The sequence below is a fragment of the Colossoma macropomum genome, unplaced genomic scaffold (assembly GCF_904425465.1).
Source record: "Colossoma macropomum unplaced genomic scaffold, Colossoma_macropomum, whole genome shotgun sequence".
NCBI lineage: Eukaryota > Metazoa > Chordata > Actinopteri > Characiformes > Serrasalmidae > Colossoma > Colossoma macropomum.
In genome coordinates this window covers 7,738,749-7,759,598 of record NW_023494788.1, presented here as the reverse complement: position 1 = coordinate 7,759,598, position 20,850 = coordinate 7,738,749, and the positions used below count along the sequence as shown (strand labels likewise).

Below are 20,850 nucleotides of genomic sequence, written 5' to 3'. Positions count from 1 at the left end.
GTCAGAGCAACCACAATTAGTATCTCAATAATGTCTCAGTATCCAAAAATAGTGATTTATTATTCTGCAATAGTGACATTCATTGAAATTAAAATTTTTAAATTTTAATTTTGTCGATATAGTATGTCGATTTCAAGTCGAAAATTTGAGAAAAGTCGATATTTTGAGAAAGTAAGACATTATTCTAGATGCTAAGTCAAGATTTCGAGATACGTCATTATTTCGAGATACTGAGTCAGCGTTGTGAGGAAAAAATCGTAGCTGAAGCTGGCTTGCTATTCGCCAGCTTCTTGTTCGAACTTTCCCGTTCCACCTTAAATGGTGCAGCAGTTCCATTCTGGCGCCTCAGGCTTCTTGTTCGAATTTTCCCATTTAAGGTGGAACGGAAAAATTCGAACAACAAGGTGGCGAATAAGAAGCTGATTTGAGCTTTGAATAAAGTCATTGATTCGAGATTATGCACCCAATTTTGACACTGCTGCCAGAAACAGAGAACAGAAGGCGTTTTTTCCTCCTCTTTCTGGCGGGAATAGACCTCCATTCAGAAAACAATAACACAGCCCACAGTCCAGAGAGCTGGTGGAGGTTTGTGTCATACGCGCTCGTGCAGACTGATTCCCACTTTTTCCTCCTCCTCTGTCTCCTGGTGGGCTCAGAACGTCACAGCTCAGTCCTTCCCACAGACGGAGCAGCAGCAACTATTTACTCCACAACACAGAGAGAGAGAGAGAGAGAGAGAGAGAGCAGTACTGACAGACTACAGCTACCCGCCATTGCTCGTTATTTAGCGCTCAGCGGCTCCGCTTTACTGATTTCCTCGGACTCGGTGCTGCTTCGACCGCCGGCCGCCTGAAGAATGTGTAAGTAACGTGAAACTTCTTCCTAAAGCCTCTGTGAAATGAACTTCCGCTGCTAGGCTCACGGCTCCCACTCACTGCCTGCTGTAATGAAAGTCCTAAAAAAGCCAGTTCTCTTCCTAACTCCGCTGCTGGCGGCGTGTGTAATGTTCACTGACGCGCTCTTTCCACAGGAATCTTACTTATGTGGGCTGTGCAACAAAAGCGGGGTAGTTTTGGACCAGACTCCTGAAACCTGACCGCCTGCAGCGCTAAAGCCAGGAGATAAACTTCTGTTTGAGTCAGTTTTCCCTGCTCTGTGCTGAGGTTGGCACCAGTTGCTGTGCTGGTTACTGATTAGCGATTATTGAGGGTCTTATTCCGCTTGAGTCTTTATCTCTAAACGTTTGTCGCTGCTGGCTAGACCCCCACTGTGCTGACACATGGGCGAGGGGGAGGTGACTGAGGTATTTTCAGTCCTTCTAGAGATTTGTTCAGTGTTTCTTCCGTGGAATCTTCCGTGGAATCTGAACCTGAGAGCATCTACAAGAATAATAGTAAAAGTTGATGAAAACGTCATTTGGTGCCTTTAGGTTTTCATATAATCATCAGTGTGGATTAATGAAGCTACTCCAACGCAGGGTCCTCATTATGAGTCACTAGTCAGTCTTTATGGGGACGGCTAGACATGCATGCATTAATAGCCTCTTTGAAAAGATTATCCATTGTAACTTGAGCTGCTTTATAATAAGAAGACTTGTATAAATGTTAGGGTTTTGCATTCAGAGAGGAATGCATTCTGCTTTCATAGAAACAGTACAGTGTTTAATGTCTTAAAGGCGAGGACTTTTATTACATACTTAATAATAACTCAGTGTGCACTGTAGTGCATGTAGTTACTGGATTATAAGCCGTAGGATGTAAAAAAACTTAATTAATGCATTATGAATGATACTTGTCATTGTTTATTACAGTGCTTAAGGGTTTGAAATCTTTGCTTGCAGTTGGAAAAATACATTAATCTTTATATTGGCAGAGGCATGCAGCGCGTACACTGGATGGATTAATACATGTACTTGGTTTTCTCAAAATAACGACCTATTTTGTCGACATTTTTAATTAGTATCTGAAAATAATGTCTTAGTATCCGAAAATAATGACTTTTTATCCTGAAATAATGACATTTATTGAAATTTAAGAGCAACCTAGCATCCACTTAGTAACATGATAGTAACCACCTAACAACCACATAGCAACACCATAGCAACCACCTGGGATAGCATAGCAACACCATAGCAACCACCTAGCAACATCATAGCAGCCAATCTCAAAAAAAGTCTTAGTATCCAAAAATAATGATTTATTATCCTGAAATAATGACATTTATTGAAGTTTAAAAAGCATTTTTTCGACGTAGTATGTCTCAGTTTCAAAATCAAAAATTTGAGGAGTGTGCAAAAAGTCGACATTTCGAGAAAGTAAGTCATTACTTCTAGATACCATGTCAATTTTGAATAAGTCATTATTTCAAGATTCGAGATAAAATTGTGAGGAAGACAATCGTGGCTGAAGTTGGCTTCCTATTTGCCACCTTCTTGTACGAATTTTCCAGTTCCACCTTAAATAGTGCAGCAGGTACATTGTGGCACCTGAGGCTGCCTAACTGATGTCCTAATTGGCCAGGAGTTTTATTACACACTTCTATACCTTAATAAAAACTCAGTGCATTGTAGTCAATATAGTTACTGGATTATAAGCCTTAGGATTTAAAAAAGCTTTGGATTTTAAGGGGTTAGTTGATGCATTCTGAACATAGTTACTTTTCATTGTTACAGTGCTTAATAGTTCGAAATCTTTGCTTGCAATTGAAAAAATACAATAATCTTTTTACTGGCAGAGGTATTCAGTGTGTACATGGATGGATTAATACCTGTGCTTGGTTTTCTTGGAAATCAGAGGCCATGAGGGCTTCACTCCAGGGCTCATCTGCTCCATCCTTGAGAAATGCTTTTCACCCTGTTTGGCCTGAGCAAGCCAGCTGCACCCGGCTCCTCTAATGCTGCACATCAGAGGATCAGGACACGCAACCCACAGGGCAGTCAAGCTAGGCAACTCAGACTTTTTTCCTCTCCTTAATCACACGTGTCACACTCTGTATCAGCGCTCTCCGGACTGCATATATTCATCGATAAAATGATGTAACCGAGAAGAAACTCATCACTTTTATCTGAGAGTAGAGAACGAGGCGAGTCTTTACTTTGTGGGAGCTGGACGGAAACGTTAGCGGTGAATGTAAAACCAGTTTTCTCGAATTAGTTATCAGCCATCTTTATAAACATCTAGTGCAGTGGACAACCAATGGAAACTGCCATGCGCTAAACTGAATGAGCCTAAATTGCATTAATGGCCAAGATGAGAAGAATGTTTACATGGCTGCTCTACAGCTTCTGGTCTAATGGGGTTGAAACGTACATAGAACAAGTTCGCATCCCTTTTCTTCACAACTGCTTCCTTCTATCTCTGTCCTTTTTGTCTGGTCTGTCCATAGTGAAGGTCTGAAGAGAGTGTCTGGACTGCTTAAGTTGGCTGTAAATCTCAAAATCACTTGTAGTACACAAGAACAGCGTGCTTTAACACATTCAGCTGTCATTCAGTCTGCGCTACTCGTCCATCCGCCATTGTGGATAAAGTCCGTGTCCACTCAACAGACGAGAAACGGCCGGCTTCTGGAATTTGCCTAATTGAGTGACTATAACTCACAACAGGAACTCCTCTGCTCTCTTTATCTTCCTTACTGGAACTTTTGATGTGTCTGGGAAACACAAAGGCATTCCATAACCCTGCCGTGGCCTCAAGGTCAGGGTCCATGCAGCGTCTCTGTAATGGCAGGCCGGAGCCAGCTGGCCGCAGGTGAACGAGGTTCTCTGGAACGGGGAGACAGCCAGCCGGCTTTGGAATGTCACCTTCACGTCCTGCAGTGTCTCGGGTTGTTTCTTCCAAGTTACCCCAGCGCTTCTTAAGGATGTGATTAATACGGCTGTCACGATCATGACATTTTAGCTGGTGATTAATTGTCGTATAACTAATTGTGATTAACGATTTAACTGCCTTCTCTTGTTCATTGTATGTAGCTATTAAGATTAAGACAAGCCTAAAGTAGCTAATTGGCCAAATCTTGCTTCCTAGCAGTGTTTACTTAGTAGCTAACACTGTCAGTTTGAACATACAAGCTGCCCTTTACATTGGCCTTACACTGACTTCCATAACCTGCTAAGAATGTTTTTTCCTTCTTCTGTAAAGTGACCATTTTGGAGATATGATGTTTTTTCGACAGCAACAAGAAGCAAAACAGTAATTCTGTTAGCATACATGCTAAATATGTTAGAATTAGTTACATAGCTTTTTTATTTACATTTATTTGCATCAATCCCAATGCAAGCAATTTGTTTTTTGCTTGTTGCTGCATAAAATGATTGTGAAAATGAAAATGAATGCAGCTTAAACAATTGCAATAATCTCAAATAACTGGGATCATTTCAAATAATTGTGATTAGGTGGTTATGTAATAGTCATTAATACACTGGCGGTCATATACAGTACTGTGCAAAAGTCAGAGACCACCCTTCACTTCAATTTCCAGGTAAAAACTAAAAATATTCATATTTAGATATTTCTGAGAAGATCAGATGTAAAATACCAAGAGTTTCCAAAACTGGAGTTTCAAATAATGGTTTAAAGAAAGAGAAAATGGGCCTCCCAAGGACTGTTCAAAACATGGTAGACACCAAAACTGACCCCATCAGATAAACAGCACTTAAAGCTTTCATCTTTGAGAGAGAGGAGAAAACCAAGCTGCTTCAGATCTGAAAACATCCACAGGTGTTTCTGTCCATCCTTCCACTGTGAGAAGACAACTCAGCACTATGGGTCTGAAAGGATGTGTAGCTGTCAAGAAGAACCTCACTGAGAAAAGGAGGCAGACACATCAAACAAAGAAGCTGAATAATGGGCTGACCACCCCAGAGTCCAGACTTCAACATCACTGAATGCGTTTGGGATTACTTGGATTGTGAGAAGCAAAAAAAATGCAACCAACTTCTAAGACTGAGCTTTGGAAAAATACCCCTGCAGATTTGTGCAAAGACTGGATGCACTAAATACTGCAGAAAAAAGTATATTTAGGTGTCTAGGCTTCTGTGGAATTTTCAAATGTTTTAAATACATAAAAAAGGAACTTGTAATTAATGGCCATTTTGACAGGAAATTAAATAAATTAAGGGTGGTCTCTTACTTTTGCACAGTACGGTATGCACTAGTGAGAGACTTGTTGGTTTCCCACATGCAAGCTAGTCACTGAACTAGTCACAGCTCCCATGTGGATTAGAATGTTTAGACCACACTCATGGATTGAACAGCAATTTAAACGTATTTCTAACCACTTTAAGTGGGTTTTAGTCATGGATCAGGCCTAATTCATGTTCACAAAACCTTTTTTACATGCAGATTAGGCTTAATGGATTATGTAGGATTTTCAACAGAGAATAACCATTAACAAAGTGAGCCCACGACTTGTCATGTAACCAGCCTATAGAATAAGCGCAGGTCTTGAGTGGACTGACCACTGTTTGCGTGCCATTCAAAAGTGGCTGAAAAGCCTCTTCTGATTCAACTCACATGAGAAAGCGGAAAAGATTCAGAACACTTATGGAACATTCGGGCACACTGCAGTACTTTTTGAATGATGTCTCCACCCACCCAGTCCTAGACAGGCTCCATGGCAGGATGACAATGGTAATGATAGCCGCCAAAGGCAAGTGTGTGAGTGGGAACCCTGGCAGCCACTCTGTTCCACAGCGACTGGACCAACTGTTTATTTCCTGCCTCTACCTACGTAGTGCTTAAAGCACTTTCTCAGTGCCGTGTTGGAGTCAGGAAACATGCAGCAGCCGGTTTTGGTTGCTGTTTATCAATGTTGAGCTGCCGTGTTATTTACCTGGTGTTTGCAAAGAAAGTATGTGGAAATATCTGTAAGTATATCCACTGACAACCTACATTAATTACACTTTCTATTCAGCACCTTTTAGAGCATACACAGTGCTGGACAGCCCAGCAGTTATTAGTGAGAAGAGTACATAAAAAAAATGCGAGAACTATTTCTTGTAAAACATGAATTTGGAAATATTCAGAAATCATGATGAATTAAGTGAATAGGTTTTCTGGAGGGACACATTGGAGGGCTGTCGAGCATGTACTGCCCGTTTAAGGTCCTGCCACAGCATCTCAAAAGGGGTTCAAGACAGGACTTTGACTAGGCCAATTGGTTTTCACCCAGGGCCAGTTGGTGTTCAGTGAATGAAACGATCATTTAAAACTGCATTTTGTGTTTACTCTCAGGTCGTTTGTCTTACATTAGATTTTGTTCTGAAACATTTGTCAGCATGACAAAATAAAAAGAATAAGGAGGCGGGAGGGGGCAAATACTTTTTCACAGCACCATTCTTTCTTTAAAAATAATCAGCATTGGGCAGATATTTAGATTTGACTGATATTTCTAAACCAATATTTGATGATGTATTTATTTTACTCCAGAAGTGCAGAAGGTCAAGGCGACACTGGGTGTATATCTGTGTTATATTCATTTTGCTGCTTTTGTAATCCCATAATACCTTTCATATTTCTCTACAACGCTAATCTAGATAGATTTCTAATTTCTACATTTTAGAAATGTTTATATATTGGCACCTGCAGTTATGTACATAATAAATATCGGAAAATGGGTATCGGGCCACAATTATGGTTCTAGTCCGCATAAATAGTTTTCTGCTTTGGCCAAAACTATAAAGAGCATATAAAGAGTATAAAGGGAGCGGGCAGCGTTTAAAAACCTGTTATTATGAAAGCTCCTGAACTTAATGAGTCACCAATACCCACCCTGTAAGTAGGTGGACTGCGTGTCCTCATCCTCTATTCTTATGACTCTTTAAAGCCAGTCACTCCCATCTTGTGCATAATTGAATTTGGGAACATGACTCAGTTCTGGCCACTTTCTTTGTACGTTTTCATGCACGCCCCACTGTGGGCAGCAGCAAATGCCACGACGCAAAGCCAGCATCTTGGCAAGAAATGCCTCCATGTGAAGAGACTGGTCAAAATTACAGCCATTGCCGTCGTGGCGTATGGAGCGGGTAAAAGCAGGGATAAACCAGACTGGGCTCGAGTCATTTTCCCAGGGCGATAAGGCCAGATGGTTTAAAACGCACACAAAGAGAAGCTACATTGCCTAAAGGATGGGAGAAAAGCCTTCTAAGTAAACACTGACGCTTCGCTGAATAAACACTTTCTGTATGTGCCAGGAAGCTCAGTCTGAGCTTAAGAAGAAAAAGGGCATGGGATGAAATAAAAGTTTATGATTGACTGTCCTTTCAAGCAGCGCGCTGTCTGCATAGCAGTGAGAAATATGAGGGGGAGTGTGGGATTCACTTTCATGTTGCAGGCTGAAAGGGATGGAAGTGCATTATTTGAGGGCAATGGAAGACCTTTGATATCCGAGAAGCACGGAACCCAGTGAAAGGATCAAGTCTGTGATTTAAGGCAGCGCGACTGAGTGCTGTGATGGCTGTTTCAGCTCCGCTATTGTTCTGTCAGAAATGTTTCATGTACACAGTGGAGGGGGCTCAGTCGAGACTGTTGATTCAGTGAACTTGAAAGTTTGCTGTAACCCTTTGAAGACACCTGCTGTATTTGGAATGTCACATGTTCTATTTGTGATGTAACAATGGCTTTTGCTATTTTTAATTCTAGAACATTGGGAATTATAGAATCCCATCCAAATAAACGTCACATTTTCGGGGCTGCGACCTTCGAAGGTCCCATTTCTGAGCCACATAAATCGTAAGCACAGTCCCATTTCAAAAGAATGCGGAGGATTCTTGAAAGTGGCCGAGAAATGCAGCCTTCTTTCAGCTGAATTCTGAGGATGCATCAATGTATCCTTCTCAGCCCTCAGTTCCCATGAGGCTCTGCGGCTTTATCATAGTAGCTTATGACGCAGAGCCTCATGGGAACAGTTCGGAGGGACGCACATTATCTAAGCCGCTTATCCTTCTGGGTCGTGGGGCTGGAGGGACTGTGAATTTCTTTTTAAAGTATGTTGCCCCATTTGTTCGTGAAAATTAGTACCAGTTTATTACATAAATTGCTGTGTGAATGCTATGAACGATCATCCTGTCGTTTTATGGACAACTAGCTTTATTTTTACCATTGATGTATGAAGTTGTCAGCATATAAGATTCATCTGTATTAGGTATAAGGTAAAGGGGTAATATTTTAGTAAAGCTGAGGGAGGCAAAGCTACAGAGCTCAGAACGGAGCTATTAATTAAAATAAAACAGGGAAAAGCAGGCTAACATTATTAGCCAAAGCTAAATCTGAACTTGAACTAAGTCACACAGCTGAGTGTGGAGTGCCGGCAGATGGAGAAAGTCACTAACAGTAACTAATTTGTGTGGTGATAGTTCCGCTACAAAAATACTGCAGGCTGTGGATAATATCCACACACTGTGGCTGTGGATAGCAAGTCATGTTTCATTCGTTTAAGTTCACCTTGTGTTTTCAAAAAAATCCGCTTTCTTTCTATTACCTCGCTCCCTTCCTCACCTCTCACCACTCACTGTTCAAACACCTCAAACTCAGCCTCACAGCTAATGGGGGTCAGGAGTGATGATGCTGCTGCAGTTCTGAATCCTCTATAGGCTGTATCATTTGGCACTATAAAAGCAGAGGAAGGCGCCTCACAGAAAGCTTCTGCTAAGGCCGTTGCAAATGACGCACTCTACCTAGCAGCAGTCCTATTAATGAGACACACCGAATGTCACTCCTAAATAGGCCCCTGAAGTCGTGACGTTGTTCTATTAGTCGACATCATGCCTGTATCAGGAACTCAGGGTCTAAGCTGGTTCTCTCTATGGGAAAAATGAATCAAATAATTGCTGGTACCGCATCATGTGGTAAACAAAAATGTTCCAAACTTGATGCTTTTAGCCATATGTAAATTTTTCTCAGAATCGTGAGGTCATTAAAGCAGCACTATGTAGTATTTTTTTTGTTAAAACATTAAAAGAAGTAGTATTACTGAGTATGGAGACAAAAGAACATGCTAAAATACAGTACCGCTGCATGTCGCTGTCAGAGGTGCTGGGAAGGATTTGGAAGAAGTTTTTCAGACCACATTATATGTCTTTTCATTTTAACCTCACATGCACAGGCTCAAAAAAGGCTTGAGGTCTCAAATGCAAAATCAACATTATACTGATGAAGATATCATGACAATAGTAGATAATTCACTCTCATCCTCGGAAGACACGTCCTTCACTAAGTTTTGACTGAGTTCACTTCGAATACTCTTTCAATGTGCTCACAAAAGTCAGCTTCATTCCGTAGGGGAATGGGTCCAAGAGGTCTCCAAATTTTCTATTCCTACATAGTGTTGCTTTAAAGCATGTGTCAGGCTTCAGTCCTCGCAGGCCAAAACACTGCAGACTGCAGCACACTGCCTCATTACACACACCTGATTCAGCTCATCAGCTAATCAGCAAGGCCTTCATGAAGTGAATTCAGAGCCTTCGATAAGGGTAAACGCTAATCTCTGCAGCACTTTGGCCCAGAAGGTCCGCAGTTTGACACGCCTGCTTTAGAGTCGAAATAGGATTGCATTGCTGTGCATTGAACTGACATTATAACCCTGCCAAATGCTCCATGCAAACAAGCAAGCATTGCCAAATGTGGTGGTTAACATGCTTTAGCCTACAGTTTGAGTGACTGGTGTTGTTATATAATAATATTGAGGTTTAATAATAGACTTCATGCAATGTCATTTCACTGCGACGCCATTTCAACTCTTGCACTTCTTAGCTTGCAAGTAGCATGGATGTAGTAATATTCTTACTATGACTCCTTAACGAACTCATAATTCCAAAGATCCAGTGACATTGAGGGGAAAGATGTAGACATGACAAAACGTATCAGCTTTGGAACATTTTTGAAAGCACCATTTATTTTTACCATAGAGAAAAACTGCATAGACGCAGGTTCTAATATGTGCAACAGAATGATGACTTCAGAGCTCTATAGGTGGCAAAGCAAATGTGTACTCAAAGCATTATGTACTTTTTTTTTTTAAATCGAAGTAGCATTACTGAGTCAGTAGGAAAAAAGTACATTAAAATATAGTGTGCGTGTGAAGCTGCGGGTCGCCCTGTAAAGCCTGAAATAATAATTTAAAAGTTAGTGTGAGATTGTTTAAGTGTTGGATTGAATTGTGTTGGCACAGGCTCAAAAAGAAGGTCTGGCTTGATGTTTAGGTCTCAAATGCAAAATCAGCATTATACTGATGAAGATACACCGATCAGGCATAACATTATGACCACCTCCTTGTTTCTACGCTCATTGTCCATTTTATCAGCTCCACTTACTACATAGGTGCACTTTGTAGTTCTACAGTTACAGACTGTAGTCCATCTGTTTCTCTGCATACTTTGTTAGCCCCCTTTTACCCTGTTCTTCAGTGGTCAGGACCCCCATGGTGTGACATGGTGGTGTGTTAGTGTGTGTTGTGCTTGTACGAGTGGATTAGACACAGCAGTGCTGCTGGAGTTTTTAAACACTGTGTCCACTCACTGTCCACTCTATTAGACACTCCTACCTTGTCAGTCCACCTTGTTGATGTAAAGTCAGAGCCAATAGCTCATCTGCTGCTGCACAGTTTGTGTTGGTCATCCTCTAGTCCTTCATCGGTGGTCACAGGACGCTGTTGGCTGGATATTTTTGGTTGGTGGACTCTTCTCAGTCCAGCAGTGACACTGAGGTGTTTAAGAACTCCAGCAGCTCTGCTGTGTCTGATCCACTCAGACCAGCGCAACACACACTATCACACCCACCACCACGTCAGTGTTACCGCAGTGCTGAGAAGGATCCACCACCCAAATAGTACCTGCTCTTTGAGGGTCCATGGGGGTCCTGACCACTGAAGAACAGGGTAAAAGGGGGCTAACAAAGTATGCAGAGAAACAGATGGACTACAGTCTGTAATTGTAGAACTACAAAGTGCTCCTATATAGTAAGTGGAGCTGATAAAATGGACAATGAGCGTAGAAACAAGGAGGTGGTCATAATGTTATGCCTGATCAGTGTATGATGACAACAGCAGATAACTCACTCACATCTTTGCAAGTTTTGACCAAGTTCTCTTTGAATGCTCTTGCAACACACTCGCAATCATCAGATTCATCCACTCGGGGAAGGGAGCAGCTACCCACAGCTAATGTTTTGTGCAGTAATCTCATACTTTTACGATTTGTACATGGTGTGTACCTTATAGTATTAGCGTTTAGTGTACAACTGACTTGCAGCACCAACTGCTGACTGATTGTTATTGCCCCACGTTTCCAAATTGCCCCTCTCATGTGATGGAATTTTCCATTTGGCAATGGCTGGATGACTGCTTGGGTTCTTCTGGCAGGACTTCATTGCACCACCCAAATACTGCCCAGGTCAAGCACATGCACGCATACCTAACACAGTCCAGGATTAAACCTGGTTTTCCGTTGAGCTCTGCTGATAAAGTTGGGTTCTTTGCATGCTCTTTGCTTTTCTACCGCAGAGGGAGGCGCGCTCTGCACTTCTGGACTCGTATCTAACAACTGTATCAGAGTAGGAGTTCTGATATAGGATGTGGGATCAGACCCCCGCCTTCATCAAAGTATGAAAGAAAAACATTTGACAGTGTCCTGCTTTTCAAAGTCTGCTTGGCAACAGTGGGCTCAGCACCTGAATTCTTCATATTCGCCATCTGGTGAGGAGTTTGAGTGTCAGTGTCTACTTCTACCAGTCTGCTCCTCTGGTTAATGCTTAGCAGAGGGGGGTCATGACTTGTTATGTTTACACAGTCAAATGTACTCAAGTAACATTTGGATGGGTTTGTTCTTTCTGGGGTTTAAATGATAATACATTTACTTCTACTATATTTGTGATGCAAGAAATCTGATTTTCTCTCTCTGTTCCTTTTTAATCATTAACATTTAGTTACTTATTCCTTTTTTTGTGTTTAATTTTCTTTTGGTTTGTTGGTAACAGCATTGGTACTGCTTGGCAGTTGGCCATAGCTCTCTTTAATATTTTATTTTAGAACAAAAAGGTCCAAACTTCAGCTACTATGCTGGAACACAGCAGTGCTGCTGGATGTGCTAAGAGGCTCCAGCGTACTTTTACAAGCTACTCAGTACTCAGTAGTTTGTTCCACTGAAGCTATTTTTTAGAAAGATACTTTTTTCCATAGAAGTTACTATACTTTAACTGGAGTGTGGGTTTACTCTGCACACCCCTGAGCTTTTTATGAAACATTCATGCATTTTTTATCTCAGAATGATCATGCATGAAAAATTATGCACAAGTTATTGCTTACCAAAGGTGAATTTGACATGAACGTGTGTGTACATCAACGCAAGCTTCCAAGGCAAGGCAAGTTTATTTATGTAGCACCTTTCATACACTGCCGTCATTCAGAGTGCCTTACAAATACAGTTGTTTTAAAAAAGTAAAGGAGAATAGAAATTAAAAACATGATTATAACAATAGATTTAAAAGAGAAAATTATTAAATTAAAAGTTAAATTAAAAATTAAACGTTAAATTAGGATAAAAAAAAAAGTACCATTACAGAGGAGAAGGGCTAGAAACACTAACGTTACGTACTAGTTCTTTAGATTTTAGGGCACTTGAATCCAGATAGGCAGCTAGTCTTTGCCTCTCTTTGCTATTCCCAAATAAAATAATCTCTGTTTTATCTTTATTCAACTACAGAAAGTTTTATACGATCCAGTCAGTGATGAGCTCCAGTGATGTTCCAACCTGATGTACAAACCTTCGATAGTGGTACTGTGAGTGTGTTACGGTCCATCAACATGCGCTCCTATGAGTACATACTGACCTTTTAGAGATGACAAGTTTAATCACCATAACAAGAAGTTGCAATGATAGAGAATGCAAAATCTGCTGGATGAGTTATTTATTAATTTGTTTGTTTATTTATTTATCTATTTATTTGTATATGAAGGACAAGTTAGGGACAATGCTATAAAAAGGTTGCTCTTCTTGAGGACCTGGCAGACCAGACATTATGGAGAGAATGCACTGGGCTAATTTTGATGAGCCAATATCCCTGACCCTTGTCAGTATATCTACAGTGGTCCCAAAAATGCTTGGACATTTGTGCCATACTTATACATTAAGTTGATCGTGTTAGGAAACCCTTCCCCACACTCTTGCAGGTTTGTATCCAAAATGTCTTTGTACACATCTGAGTTCGTGATCCCATCAGTGAACACAAGCTCACCAACACCGCTGTAAGACAAACAGTCCCAGAACTGACCTTTCCACCTCTGTGCTTTATAGCAGCCTTAATGTAGTCTGGTTAAGATTCTTTCTTCACACAAAGAGTCTCCCGTCAGTTTGAAGCTTTCTATCTGAAACAAATGTCATTCTGTTAAACATTTTATGACGTGACATAAAGAGCTTCATCGAAGTTTACCGGCGAATATCTTATCCAAATACCTTTTGAGCTTGTTTTTGGATAATGAGCATTGCTGGTAACAGTTATATGCAAACCATTTAAAGAAGGGCGGAGCTTAAAAGTCAGCTTGTATTCTCAGGTCTAATATAATTTTGTGAGTTCAGATCATGCCTTCAACATGTGGTGGTAGTATGAGTGAAGACTGATTGAGGGAGGGGGGAATCTCTGAGAACTTTGGCTGGAGTTCTGGGCAGCTTCTGACTGTAGCTAGAAGGCCAGACCCTCCTCATAGGTGTTGTAGGACTGACGAAGGACTGAGGAACAGGAAGGAGGTGGGGTGGCGGTGGGGATTGCAAACACTTCGTCACGGGAACATGTGGTGGTAGTATGAGTGAAGACTGATTGAGGGAGGGGGGAATCTCTGAGAACTTTGGCTGGAGTTCTGGGCAGCTTCTGACTGTAGCTAGAAGGCCAGACCCTCCTCATAGGTGTTGTAGGATTGACGAAAGACTGAGGAACAGGAAGGAGGTGGGGTGGCGGTGGGGATTGCGAACACTTCGTCACGGGAACAGAGGGTGAGGATGTGAATTTATAGGGTGTTAGATTGAAATTATTTGTATGCAGATGCTGAGAACTTAAGAACATATTCAGTATGAAATTCAAGTTTGCTTATGTGCAAAAAATGTAAAATAAGTTAACACATCCTCCAGAGAGAACATGTCTGCACATTTTAATGCACAGTTACTGTTTATTTGCTGAATTTAACATAATGTGAAAAAATAAAACATAAAATGAGGCTTATGCAAAAGTTCTGGTGCATTTTTTTAGAATATGTTACACATTCTGAACTAAAATGAGTATAAAAATGCTATATTATAGTTTGTTGCTTGTAGAGAACTTATTTTTACTTAGAAAAGCAACAAAACATGTAATTTGACCAAACTTTTGCACTCGACTGTACATTTCACAAGTGAGGTTAGTTGTGCCACTTGACTCTTCCAGTTGTCAGTTGATGCTTATTCCATGTTCTTTGAATTTGGCCTTGTGTTTTGTGTTATTTTGTGTTTTAGAGTTACATATTATAGTAGAACAGTGGCCTATTTAGTGTCCCACCAGCTGTGAGTGAGGTGTTAATCACCCTGGCTCGGGGCAGTAGAGGCAGCTGCTCCAGCCAGACTCCAGCCTCTGTCTCCAGACAGATGTGCAGCCTGTGATACCCGACGCTCTGGTCTCACTTTACACCCACAGCTGGACACTGTATGTTTGCCTTTAGTAAAGTCTGTTCCTATAACAGGCATTGCAGCCCTGATGTTAATGTTAATTATAGTAAACGTCCGAATTGACCCTGCAGTTAAAAGCAGGAGCACTGTCATTATGTTCCTCGCAGTTTGGGCTGGGTGGACCTCACTGACTGAGATATCATATGGTTAGTGTCTTCTTTGTGGATGGGAGTTTCAACATTATCTTTCTTGTTTACTTTGGAACAGACTTTAGTGTAGATAATTAACCATTATTGCTACCATAAAAGCACTGAACAGGCTGCTTATTGTTTATTGTGTTGAAGCTAATCAATGGAGATTAGAGAATCTGGCCTTAACCGGACACACACGTGTTATAGCTTTGGGCAACGTATTTAATTAGAAGTTAATTTGTCATGGAAATAATAATAAAACCCCTAGATGTCAGTTTTAACCCTCTATTGCATGATGTTGCAATGTTGCAGTTTTAACCCATTTTCCTCACTTTACAATAACATTATACATATTCAACAACAATGACAGGGTTAACAATAAAAGACAAAGTTTGAGTAAGTCAGTAAAAAGCATGTGCTTGGTCATACCATCTCTTAGTGGACACTTTTAAATCTTTTTAACATTCAGTGTCATTTGTTTTTGTTATGAGAATTTGCAGAAATATGTTTGTTGCCTAGATGCAACGTTGTCCAACGGTGGAATGGATTTAGCCAGTCACAAGCCATGTTTCACCACTTCAGAGAACACGGCTCTATATCATTTCTTCCCATTATTGCACAATGTTGCCTCAAGGCAACATACACCAAAAGGACCGCTGCACACATTATTGTTTAAAAAATTAATCAAATATTTTTTTTTAAATTGCTCTCATAATGCCTGCAGTAGAGGGTTAATTAATGTTGGTTACATTATGATTGTACAACAATATGATTACTTAGTGATACTGCCAGTATTATTATGCTGAGTTATCATTGCTGTATTACCATATATACAGTACTGTGTACGGTGCAGTAGTCACATAACACCGTTCATTGATATTTCCAGTCAAAACAGGGATTAGGTACAGGTTATTCATTTTCAGCATGAAAAAACAAGCAGAAAACATATTTAGCAGATTTTATATTATAGAAGCCTCAACTGAACATAACATCACTTTTCTCAATACTTAGTTTGTGACTCTTTGTCTTCATTACAGCTTCCATTCTTTTCAAGAGACTCGCTTTCAGTTTTTTAAATAAATCTGCAGGAATATTTTTCCACACCTCCAAAGTTCAGTCTTAGAAGTTGTTTTTTCTGCTTCACACAATCCAAATAAAGCCAAACACAGTCAATGCTGTTGAGGTCTGGACTCTGGGGTGGTCAGTCCATTGTTCTGAGAACTCCAGCAGCTTGCACAGTCCTCTACATGGTGTGTGTGTGTATACTGAGTGGGTTTGCGCTGCTCTACACTGTATCTTTATTTAGATCTTCATTAGAAGTGGATTTTTTTTCATTTTCATTTTCTCTTGCACAGCATATGCTTAACCTTTATAGTTATCTGCTTGAGTTTGGATCCGCTGAGCTGAATGGTAACTGCCAAAAGCGAAAAATCACAATAATCCATCCGACACAACAGATTGAATCTTTATGGACACAGATGGCGTTTTTAAAAAGGTGGAAACTGCCAACATGTTTGAATCAGTACACTGAAAATGAACTTCTAAATGAGAACTTTCAGAAAAAAAGTTTGCTAACGTCTCGACTGGGCAGGTCTGTGTGTAAAAACAGGTGGTGTTGGGAGTTCACCTGAGCAGAGCATGGTCAGTGTGATGGGAAAGGTCAGTGTAGCCAGCAGCCGTGTCCTTGCTGACCTGGCTTTAGGCTGCAGAAACAGGAGATGGTTTAAAAATGAGGCGTGCTCTGATGAGGGCCTCAGTCTGCTGCGGGTCAGTCCAGCCTCATCTCTGTTCTCTTATCAAATTAGAGGAGGGGAGGGGGAGGGAGGGGGTTTGGGCTGCGAGTAGAGATGGCACTGTGTGTGTGTGTGTGTGTGTGTGTGTGTGTGTGTACAGTATATGGGTGTAAATCTGACTCTACCATGATTCCATCTGATTTCTGTTTGTTTAGGAAACTAGACAATGTCAAATCTAATATTCCGTGGAAGAGTGAGAGATAGAAAAGGATGATAAAGTGAGAGAAAATTAGGAAAGAGAAAAGGATAAGAAATATGGAGAGGGAGAGAGAGAGAAAGTTGAATGGGAGAGCAGGAAAAATCAAGGAAAAGAAAGAGAGAGAGAGGAGAAGAGGATGAGATAAAGAAAGAAAAGAAGAAAAAGATCGGAACCCAATGGGAGAGAAACGAGAGAGGGAGCAGGATTAGGGAAAGAAAGAGGGAGAAATTAGGGAAGAAAATGAGAGAGAGAGAGAGAGAGGGACTGGGAGAGAGAAAGAGGGAGGGAAGATGTGAGTGAGCGAGATAAAGAGAGAGAAAGGGAGGGAAGATGTGAATAAGAGAGATAAAGAGAGAGAGAGAAAGAGGGAGGGAAGATGTATGTGAGAAAGATAAAGAGAAAAAGAAAGGTAGGGAAGATGTGAGAGAAAGAGGGAGGGAAGATGTGAGTGAGAGAGAGAAAGAGGGAGGGAAGATGTGTGAGAGCGAGAAAGAGGGAGGGAAGATGTGAGAAAGAGGGAGGGAAGATGTGAGTGAGAGAGATAAAGAGAGAGAGAAAGAGGGAGGGAAGATGTGTGAGAGAGAGAGGGAAGATGAGAGAGAGAGAGTTTAAGGGGGGTTGGTTGGTGAGGAGGGGATAATCAGTGAGGATGGACTGAGCTTAAGAGCAGTTGTCACGTTTAGAGAAGTGCTATCGGAGGGAGAGGAGCGGTTCTGAGGATTTGATCACTGCAGGGGAATAAAAACAGCTTTTGAAGTTAAACTGGTGAGTTTTTTTTCTCTTTGGTGCTCCTTTACTTCATTTTCTTCTTCTCGTCTTGCTGTCTCGTCGCTGCTGCGCTGCGTTCTGCCACACGCCGTCTGACGCTGCTGTGAAGTTGTGAGTGTTTTGAATATTAAAGAGTGATAAAGTTTTAATCTGACTGCTTTGAACAGAGCAGTAGTGTCTTATGAATGATAATGTCCAGTTACCCTTCATAGAGCTGTGTGTGTCATGAAGGAGCAGCAGCGCTTCCCTTTTCCCAGTTATCGGAGTTAAATATTAGCCTCAGAGCACAACACTTACAGCCTGGGACGCACCGATCTGATTCACTGGGAAACAGACGATCCACATTTAATAGCTTGTCTTAGTCGCAGTTGTTTTGAAACCGTAACAGCACTTCATCCGTCAGCCTGTTGTGTCGTAGACTTGTTAGGTATTTATTTAGGATTGTAACATGTCACATATTTTCATGTTTAATTCAGTTATTAGTTCTGATTCAGTGTTTTATTGGTTAAGATGTTTTGATTGTACAGACAACTAATTGTATACTACACAGATTGGTGGTTTGACTCAAAAATTACATAAAAAGTAGGTGTAAATGAGGTAAAAACAAAAGCTTGCAAAGCAGCATGTTCTTATACGACACTGTGATCTTGACAACAGTGCAACTACAACATAAACAATACAAAAAACTAATCACATGAAACCTTATATAATATTTCATTTTAATCCCCCTTCCCAAAATTGAAAAGACAGCGTATCACAAAAGCATAATTAAGATATGCGCAAAAGCTTGACTGTCTGGCATTAACTATTAAATAAACTACTTTAAATGTTTTCATGTTAATGAAAGGTGACAATGAGGGACCCTCAGAAGAGACTGCACTGGTGATGGAGGGAGCAATATGTATTATAAGCAATAAGTATTGTTATACATTATGTTACTGTACGCCACAGCACACTTTTCTGAGCATACTGTGGATATTGTCAATACTTAAACTGATCAGCTGCATTATTCATTAAAATGGAGCATAATTATTATGTGAAACACTGAATAAAAATCATTATATTCATAATTACAGTGTTTTGAAATGGTTTATTTTCAGATTTCTATTTATTTTTCAGATTTTTGATTGAAACTGTCACTCCATTACAGCCTTAGTTTTTTATTTTAGTTGAAATGCAATAGTTACTCTGGTAACACTTTATTTGGAGCGGTCCTTTGTAGATGATTAATAAACTCTTAACTCTTAGCAGTCGTGAAGCCTCTGAATACATTGAAGTAAATATGTTGAAGACGTACTGCTGATGCATTACTTACACTAAGTAGATGTATTGTTGTGTAGCATGAAGCAAAGTAGACTTAATATGTTACTTCCATCAAGCAAAACCTAACCTTACTCAACCTTACCCAATCCTAACCCAAACCCTGGCCCTAATCTTAACTGTAATCTTAACATAAACCCAAAACCTAATCCTAACCCTCACTCTGGCCCTAATCATAACTGTAACCTTAACATAAACCCAAACCCTAAGCCTAAACCTCACTCTGCCCCTAATCCTAACTGTAACCTTAACCTCAACCCAAAACCTAATCCTAATCCTAATCCTAACACTGGCCCTAATCCTAACTCTAACCTTATCCTCAACCCAAAACGTAATCTTAAATCAAACTTTGGCCCTAATCCTAACCCTACCCTTAACCTCAATTTAAAACCTAATCCTAACCCTCTTCCTGGCCTAATCCTAACTGTAACCTTAACATTAACCCAAAATCTAATCCTAAATCTCACCCTGGCCCTAATCCTAACCTTATCCTCAACCCAAAACCTAATCCTAACCTTAACCTTAACCAAATCCTAATCCAGTGAAGCTCCAGGTACAGAATGGTGTCAGTGTGTCTTCAACAGCTTGTCACTATTAAACCTGTTAGATGTTCAGTTCCTCTCAGGTTAATATCTACAGATATGAAGTTGGACACTCCAAATAAAGTGAAAAACTGCTGAATTCAGCAGATTATAAACGTATTTTATTTACACAGTTAATTAAAAGTCTCTTGATAATCTACCGAATGAAACAGAAGAGACGTGGCTGAGCCTAATTGTGTGATTAACTTTTTCATCCCAACCCAAATGCATTCTAGTCTAAAGCGTCTGAGAGGTGGTGCCCTCCCCCAATGGTCAGCAGCAGTAGCATTTCTCTCTTTTTTGACCTGATAAGTGTCTTCCCGTATCGTGTGTCCATAGTAGAACCGAGGGCTCGTCTCCTGGGACGTCTGCGAAGCCTCAGGCCAAACAGTCCTGGCGGATCGAGTTCCTGAACCTGAATCTGATAGCAGAGGGACGGCGAGGTGTGGGAGAGAAAAGTCCCTTTTTAAAGCCAGAGTAGGAAGTAAAGACGAGGAAGGACACTTGCATATTCTTTTAAAAAGTTGATTAGACCACACATGGGGTCAGATGTTAAACTGGAGACTTGGAAGAGGAGGTCATCTACCGGTCCACACATGCTCAGTGCACAAGTGTACTCTAAATTGAATTGTTTCCTGCTTGTAATGGCAAAAATCTGAACCTTTTTGAAAAAAGTTTCCTCTATTGTTACAAGCTTGACATCGTCATAATAGCAGAACCCTTTTTGGTCCTATAAATCATTTAAGTATGCTAATGGTTCTTTTAGTGCTCATGATCCTATACAGAACCACTGTCTTTACCAAAGATCCCTTGAAGAACCATCTTTTTGAGAGTGTAGGGATTCAAATTTTGACAAATTCTTGTGAACGATAACCGTCCATCATTAGTTGATGAGTTATTGTTAACTGGCAAGCCTAAAATCAATAAATAAATAAATGCTTTGACCAGGTCTAGATTTGGCTCAGCAGTAGCTCTTGAAAGCTGTTGCCGTTCATCACGTCTTTCTGCAACAACCATGTGTGATTTCCTCACACCGCCTTGCATCACACTTTCTGTCAGAGAACATGACAAATACTCGTCTGTCTTATCGCTGGCGGATGTTTGCTTTTGATGTGGTGCGTTCGTCCTTTTGTAAAGTCCTGAGCATCACTATTTTTAGCTGCACTCTTCAGTTTTTTGCTAGGTTATGCAGTTAGAATCTGTTTCCCACTGTCCCTCACCTCATGTTTACAGTTCAGAAACGTTCCTCAAATATGAAATAAAACCAAATTATTAATATTTTAGGTTAATGGTTCTTCACATCATCTTTTACATAATTCATCAGCATATTTTGAAAACCTAATCTTTCACAGATATTGGGTGAATGTAAGTATAACCA

At 40.5% G+C, this 20,850-nt stretch overlaps 1 protein-coding gene across 5 annotated transcripts in view; it reads left to right on the top strand.

Moving 5' to 3' along the window:
- Positions 1–571: 571 nt before the first annotated feature.
- LOC118806678 (solute carrier family 45 member 3) overlaps positions 572–20,850 on the top strand; it is a 43,102-nt gene continuing 22,823 nt past the window's right edge. For 3 of the 5 annotated variants that reach the window (XM_036568186.1, XM_036568188.1, XM_036568189.1), the window contains exon 1: positions 17,332–17,568. The gene's annotated coding sequence lies outside the window, so the exon portion shown is untranslated. Of the gene's footprint in view, positions 861–17,331; positions 17,569–20,850 lie in introns of those variants that run through there. The other 2 variants (XM_036568187.1, XM_036568190.1) reach the window with 1 other exon arrangement.